Source organism: Phyllobates terribilis, unplaced genomic scaffold (assembly GCF_046119375.1).
Source record: "Phyllobates terribilis strain yellow unplaced genomic scaffold, ASM4611937v1 Scaffold_13__5_contigs__length_258822181, whole genome shotgun sequence".
Lineage (NCBI taxonomy): Eukaryota > Metazoa > Chordata > Amphibia > Anura > Dendrobatidae > Phyllobates > Phyllobates terribilis.
In genome coordinates this window covers 160,450,062-160,458,026 of record NW_027362773.1, presented here as the reverse complement: position 1 = coordinate 160,458,026, position 7,965 = coordinate 160,450,062, and the positions used below count along the sequence as shown (strand labels likewise).

The window sequence follows — 7,965 nt, the reverse complement described above, 5'->3', positions numbered from 1 at the left end:
TAACTCATTGGCAGAACGGAGGGTACTGGTAGGATGGTAGACTGAGACAAGGGAGGAGATATAGGGGGGTGCTGAAGCATGGAGTGCTTTGTGGGTAAGCGTGATAAGTTTAAATTGAACTCTATATTCGATGGCCAACCAATGCAATGACTGGCACAGGGAAGAGGCATCGGTGTAGCGGTTGGCAAGGAATATGATCCTGGCTGCTGCATTAAGGACGGATTGCAGAGGGGAGAGTTTAGTAAGAGGGAGACCGATAAGTAAAGAGCGACAGTAAGAGTTTTTGCCGAGTCAAAGGTGAGAAAAGTCCTGATTCTTGAGATGTTTTTTGAGGTGTAGATGACATGAACGAGCGAGTGATTTGATGTGAGGAGTGAAGGAAAGAGCTGAATCAAAAATGACCACAAGACAGCGGGCTTGTTGCTGGGGAGTAATGGTTGAGCCACAAACGGAAATAGCAATATCGGGCACAGGTAGGTTATTGGAGGGAGGAAATACGAGTAGTTCAGTTTTTGACAGATTCAGTTTTAGACAGAGGGAGGACATAATGTTAGAGACATGCAGGGGTGATGTCCTGAGCAGAGATGTATAATTGGGTGTCATCAGCATAGAGATGGTACTGAAAACAGAATCTGCTGATTGTTTGTCCAATGGGAGCAGTGTATAAGGAGAAAAAAAGGGGGCCTAGAACTGATCCTTGAGGAAACCCGACTGTAAGGGGAAGGAGAGAGGAGGAGGATCCGGCGAAAGACACAGAAGGAGCGGTCAGAGAGGTAGGAGGAGAACCAGGAGAGAACAGTGTCCTTGAGGCCAATAGTGCGGAGCATAGTGAGGAGCAGCTAATGATCCACAGTGTCGAATGCTGCTTGCGGTGGTGTGAGGACCTGCCATGACGTCATTTAGTCATGTGACAGGTCACGCGACCGCTGACGTCGGCGGTCGCGTGACCTGTCACATTAATCAATGACATCACCGCAGGTCTTCACACCACCGCGACCGATACAACACCGCGGACGCATCGCTATGGAGCCCGGGGGCCATCGGAAGGCCAGTATAATCTTCATTTTTTTTTTACCATTCTTGTTCTTTTTTTTTACTGTTAACTTGGTCACACTATATTAATCCATGCCGGTTGCATGGATTTATGTAGTGTGACCAAGTTATCAAGCACTTTTCCAAGTGATGGTAGAATCGCTTGGAAAAGCGCTTGGTAACCCGCATGCAAAAACACTTGACAAACGCTTCTACCTGGCGGGAAAAACGCATGTAAAATCCGCATGCGTTTTTCCTGCCATGGAGAAGCGGAAAAAATATGCAGCATTTCTGCATCGTGGGCACTTAGCCTCAAAGTGTGATGACCTTACAGTATCATGGATTAAACAACGTAGTTGAATGAGATATATATACCAGTGATTAGCTGCAGAGCATTGCAAGTAACATGGAGGTACAATGCAGATTTCAGAAGGGGTAACACATAGAAATTACATCAAAACCAAGATTAGCTCATAAATAGGAGAACCAAGCTCCGTGCAGACAACTGAAATCAGTAGTGATCCAAAACAGAATCAACTATTCTATCCAGTGACTCACAAATGGAGATTTCTCAGTTTAGCGTCGTTCTCTTTCCAATTTTTAACCTCTATCCAACCCAGACCTGTTGACTTTCCTCAGCCTTGACTTTGCAGACTGTGTCCCCACTCTTCATTGGATTCACTGTTGGGAGGGTAAGGGACAAGAGGGAATGTGAGGAACCTAGTAGAAGGAAGGCAGCAGGAACAGTAAAACACCTTTCGGAAGGGTTCAGCAGCGCAAGTAAAACACCTTGTGGGAGGGGGCAGCAGGAAATGTAAAGCACATTGTAGAAGGACAGGAGGGGCATTATGGGAGAGCAGCAGGGATTGTAAGGCATATTGCAGGAAGGGGATAGTAAGGCACCTTCTGGGAGGGAACATCAGAGAATGCAATTATCTTGTGGGGGAACAAGGACATCATAGGGGACCAGTAACTTTACAAGACACCGCAAAATTATAGAAATGAAGTATGTGACGGATCAACCCCGTACTCCAAGATTTTGCCAAAAGGGGGTTGTCATAGCACCTATGCAGCTAATGGGACATAATGTTATAAAGTGGGGAGAATATTGTGGATCGCATATTGTTGGACATCTGTGATGTGACTGAAGCACTCCTGGCCCCCACCTTCCTGTGCTCACTTAGCAGTGGCAAACAGACAATGTGCTGATTAATGGGTTGTTGCATAACTGCTGTCTGGGAGCCTAATGTGGGTATTATTTGGTGAGAACAATGGGTGCTAAAAATAGCCTGTGTGATTCTCTATAAAACCTGCTTGTGAGAATAAAAGTTAAGTTCATCTTGGAGACACTGTGCGATAGTCATATTTTATATATCCCAGTGTAAGAAAAGCCTTTCCACGTCAGGGGCCTGCAGAAGAAGATTGGACATCTGCGGATGGGGTATCTAGCTCCCGTCACAAAGTAGCAATTGAGTAATCCCTGATTCAAGTCCCAAAGGGGAACTAAGAAATTATAAAAAAAAAAAACAATGGAAAATAAATGTTTTTTTTTCCCCCCTAAAGAGGCAGTTTTCATGTTTGTGCTTTTGTGTTTTTCCTCCCTTCTTCAAAGCCATAATGTAAATTTTTCCGCAGACATCGCCGTATCAGAGCTTGTTTTTTTTTTGCGGGACGACTTGCAGTTTTGAGTGACACTATTCAATATTATATATATATATATTTACTTTTTTAGTCCCCTTAGGGAACCTGCGATCACTTGTTCTCTACGCTTCAGTATACTATTGGGCAGGCTTCACACGGCACCAATATGGCAGTGATGGGGTCCTTCAGCAGCACCTGGTTGCCATGACAATGTATCAGTATCTCGAGGTGGCCAATGGGCTCCTGTAATGGAGGCCTAGGCTGAAAAGCGCAGATGAAATGACGTTGTCAACCATATTAGCAGCATTTAGAGGGTTAACAGCCGCGCTCCACGACAGTAAGGGTGGGTCCTGGAGCATGAAGGGGATAAATGACCCCCCCCCCCCCAACACTTCCCCCGCCTTATTAAAACCTAAACAAACAAACAAAAAAAAAAAAAATCACACATTTTGTCCTGTTGGGTGAACACAGGCCATTAACTGAAGAACAATTCAGTAAAAAGGTTATCGCTTTTGGAAGACAAAGAAGAAAAATGGAGAATAGAGGAACACAATCAAGTAATGAGGGCAAGAGGCCAAAACCTGCCTGTGATAGGGCCTCAGAAAATCTCAAGCTGCCGCCAGCTACACACAACCACCCTCACCGCAGCCCTGACAGGACTGAGTGAGCTTCCGCCGAGCGCGACACAGCAATCCCTTCACCAAGGCCCCGCCCACCGCGTTCGAACTGCCCAATCGAACAGCAGCCGCCGCTGTCGCTCTCTCATCCAATCAGGTTTAAGGATACTGCGCAGTCAGACAGTTCAAACGGGTAGCACAAACGGCGGAGGATCCAGGGAGTCCCCGGAGCGCCGGGAATATCGCGATAGATCGCGGAGGGAGCACGAGCCGCGAGGAAGCAGGTCAGGGTCCGGTCGTGACTGTGGAGCGGGGTGAACGGGTCGCTGTCTGGAGATGAGGGGGCGGCCTTGACATGGCCTACAGAGGGGGGCTGCAGGCCGGGGGTGACGGCTGGTACTGCGAGAGGTGCGGGGGGCGGCTGCTCCGCCGGTGTTTGGGCGCTGTCTGCTGCTTATTCTCTACTGTTCATCCATAATTAACAGTGTGAAAACTAGGAGTGCAGAGACTGTGGGGGCTGTGATCTCAGACTCCCCCCTCCAGGTGCAGGGATCTACTGGCAGTGATCTCAGACCCCCCCCCCTCCAGGTGCAGGGATCTACTGGCAGTGATCTCAGACCCCCCCCCCCTCCAGGTGCAGGGATCTACTGGCAGTGATCTCAGACCCCCCCCCCCCCCTCCAGGTGCAGGGATCTACTGGCAGTGATCTCAGACCCCCCCCCCCCTCCAGGTGCAGGGATCTACTGGCAGTGATCTCAGACCCCCCCCCCCCTCCAGGTGCAGGGATCTACTGGCAGTGATCTCAGACCCCCCCCCCTCCAGGTGCAGGGATCTACTGGCAGTGATCTCAGACCCCCCCCTCCAGGTGCAGGGATCTACTGGCAGTGATCTCAGACCCCCCCCCCCCTCCAGGTGCAGGGATCTACTGGCAGTGATCTCAGACCCCCCCCCTCCAGGTGCAGGGATCTACTGGCAGTGATCTCAGACCCCCCCCCCTCCAGGTGCAGGGATCTACTGGCAGTGATCTCAGACCCCCCCCTCCAGGTGCAGGGATCTACTGGCAGTGATCTCAGACCCCCCCCTCCAGGTGCAGGGATCTACTGGCAGTGATCTCAGACCCCCCCCTCCAGGTGCAGGGATCTACTGGCAGTGATCTCAGACCCCCCCCTCCAGGTGCAGGGATCTACTGGCAGTGATCTCAGACCCCCCCCTCCAGGTGCAGGGATCTACTGGCAGTGATCTCAGACCCCCCCCTCCAGGTGCAGGGATCTACTGGCAGTGATCTCAGACCCCCCCCCTCCAGGTGCAGGGATCTACTGGCAGTGATCTCAGACCCCCCCCCTCCAGGTGCAGGGATCTACTGGCAGTGATCTCAGACCCCCTTCCAGGTGCAGGGATCTACTGGCAGTGATCTCAGACCCCCTTCCAGGTGCAGGGATCTACTGGCAGTGATCTCAGACCCCCTTCCAGGTGCAGGGATCTACTGGCAGTGATCTCAGACCCCCTTCCAGGTGCAGGGATCTACTGGCAGTGATCTCAGACCCCCTTCCAGGTGCAGGGATCTACTGGCAGTGATCTCAGACCCCCTTCCAGGTGCAGGGATCTACTGGCAGTGATCTCAGACCCCCTTCCAGGTGCAGGGATCTACTGGCAGTGATCTCAGACCCCCTTCCAGGTGCAGGGATCTACTGGCAGTGATCTCAGACCCCCTTCCAGGTGCAGGGATCTACTGGCAGTGATCTCAGACCCCCTTCCAGGTGCAGGGATCTACTGGCAGTGATCTCAGACCCCCTTCCAGGTGCAGGGATCTACTGGCAGTGATCTCAGACCCCCTTCCAGGTGCAGGGATCTACTGGCAGTGATCTCAGACCCCCTTCCAGGTGCAGGGATCTACTGGCAGTGATCTCAGACCCCCTTCCAGGTGCAGGGATCTACTGGCAGTGATCTCAGACCCCCTTCCAGGTGCAGGGATCTACTGGCAGTGATCTCAGACCCCCTTCCAGGTGCAGGGATCTACTGGCAGTGATCTCAGACCCCCTTCCAGGTGCAGGGATCTACTGGCAGTGATCTCAGACCCCCTTCCAGGTGCAGGGATCTACTGGCAGTGATCTCAGACCCCCTTCCAGGTGCAGGGATCTACTGGCAGTGATCTCAGACCCCCTTCCAGGTGCAGGGATCTACTGGCAGTGATCTCAGACCCCCTTCCAGGTGCAGGGATCTACTGGCAGTGATCTCAGACCCCCTTCCAGGTGCAGGGATCTACTGGCAGTGATCTCAGACCCCCTTCCAGGTGCAGGGATCTACTGGCAGTGATCTCAGACCCCCTTCCAGGTGCAGGGATCTACTGGCAGTGATCTCAGACCCCCTTCCAGGTGCAGGGATCTACTGGCAGTGATCTCAGACCCCCTTCCAGGTGCAGGGATCTACTGGCAGTGATCTCAGACCCCCTTCCAGGTGCAGGGATCTACTGGCAGTGATCTCAGACCCCCTTCCAGGTGCAGGGATCTACTGGCAGTGATCTCAGACCCCCTTCCAGGTGCAGGGATCTACTGGCAGTGATCTCAGACCCCCTTCCAGGTGCAGGGATCTACTGGCAGTGATCTCAGACCCCCTTCCAGGTGCAGGGATCTACTGGCAGTGATCTCAGACCCCCTTCCAGGTGCAGGGATCTACTGGCAGTGATCTCAGACCCCCTTCCAGGTGCAGGGATCTACTGGCAGTGATCTCAGACCCCCTTCCAGGTGCAGGGATCTACTGGCAGTGATCTCAGACCCCCTTCCAGGTGCAGGGATCTACTGGCAGTGATCTCAGACCCCCTTCCAGGTGCAGGGATCTACTGGCAGTGATCTCAGACCCCCTTCCAGGTGCAGGGATCTACTGGCAGTGATCTCAGACCCCCTTCCAGGTGCAGGGATCTACTGGCAGTGATCTCAGACCCCCTTCCAGGTGCAGGGATCTACTGGCAGTGATCTCAGACCCCCTTCCAGGTGCAGGGATCTACTGGCAGTGATCTCAGACCCCCTTCCAGGTGCAGGGATCTACTGGCAGTGATCTCAGACCCCCTTCCAGGTGCAGGGATCTACTGGCAGTGATCTCAGACCCCCTTCCAGGTGCAGGGATCTACTGGCAGTGATCTCAGACCCCCTTCCAGGTGCAGGGATCTACTGGCAGTGATCTCAGACCCCCTTCCAGGTGCAGGGATCTACTGGCAGTGATCTCAGACCCCCTTCCAGGTGCAGGGATCTACTGGCAGTGATCTCAGACCCCCTTCCAGGTGCAGGGATCTACTGGCAGTGATCTCAGACCCCCTTCCAGGTGCAGGGATCTACTGGCAGTGATCTCAGACCCCCTTCCAGGTGCAGGGATCTACTGGCAGTGATCTCAGACCCCCTTCCAGGTGCAGGGATCTACTGGCAGTGATCTCAGACCCCCTTCCAGGTGCAGGGATCTACTGGCAGTGATCTCAGACCCCCTTCCAGGTGCAGGGATCTACTGGCAGTGATCTCAGACCCCCTTCCAGGTGCAGGGATCTACTGGCAGTGATCTCAGACCCCCTTCCAGGTGCAGGGATCTACTGGCAGTGATCTCAGACCCCCTTCCAGGTGCAGGGATCTACTGGCAGTGATCTCAGACCCCCTTCCAGGTGCAGGGATCTACTGGCAGTGATCTCAGACCCCCTTCCAGGTGCAGGGATCTACTGGCAGTGATCTCAGACCCCCTTCCAGGTGCAGGGATCTACTGGCAGTGATCTCAGACCCCCTTCCAGGTGCAGGGATCTACTGGCAGTGATCTCAGACCCCCTTCCAGGTGCAGGGATCTACTGGCAGTGATCTCAGACCCCCTTCCAGGTGCAGGGATCTACTGGCAGTGATCTCAGACCCCCTTCCAGGTGCAGGGATCTACTGGCAGTGATCTCAGACCCCCTTCCAGGTGCAGGGATCTACTGGCAGTGATCTCAGACCCCCTTCCAGGTGCAGGGATCTACTGGCAGTGATCTCAGACCCCCTTCCAGGTGCAGGGATCTACTGGCAGTGATCTCAGACCCCCTTCCAGGTGCAGGGATCTACTGGCAGTGATCTCAGACCCCCTTCCAGGTGCAGGGATCTACTGGCAGTGATCTCAGACCCCCTTCCAGGTGCAGGGATCTACTGGCAGTGATCTCAGACCCCCTTCCAGGTGCAGGGATCTACTGGCAGTGATCTCAGACCCCCTTCCAGGTGCAGGGATCTACTGGCAGTGATCTCAGACCCCCTTCCAGGTGCAGGGATCTACTGGCAGTGATCTCAGACCCCCTTCCAGGTGCAGGGATCTACTGGCAGTGATCTCAGACCCCCTTCCAGGTGCAGGGATCTACTGGCAGTGATCTCAGACCCCCTTCCAGGTGCAGGGATCTACTGGCAGTGATCTCAGACCCCCTTCCAGGTGCAGGGATCTACTGGCAGTGATCTCAGACCCCCTTCCAGGTGCAGGGATCTACTGGCAGTGATCTCAGACCCCCTTCCAGGTGCAGGGATCTACTGGCAGTGATCTCAGACCCCCTTCCAGGTGCAGGGATCTACTGGCAGTGATCTCAGACCCCCTTCCAGGTGCAGGGATCTACTGGCAGTGATCTCAGACCCCTTCCAGGTGCAGGGATCTCTCTGGCATGATCCTCAGACCCCCTTCCAGGTGCAGG

General features: G+C 53.8%; 1 protein-coding gene across 9 annotated transcripts in view; it reads left to right on the top strand.

Moving 5' to 3' along the window:
* Window positions 1–3,422: 3,422 nt before the first annotated feature.
* Window positions 3,423–7,965, top strand: part of CKAP5 (cytoskeleton associated protein 5) — a 31,015-nt gene continuing 26,472 nt past the window's right edge. For 8 of the 9 annotated variants that reach the window (XM_073658897.1, XM_073658893.1, XM_073658896.1 and 5 more), the window contains exon 1: window positions 3,423–3,574. The gene's annotated coding sequence lies outside the window, so the exon portion shown is untranslated. Of the gene's footprint in view, window positions 3,605–7,965 lie in introns of all 9 variants that reach the window. The other variant, XM_073658890.1, reaches the window with a different exon arrangement.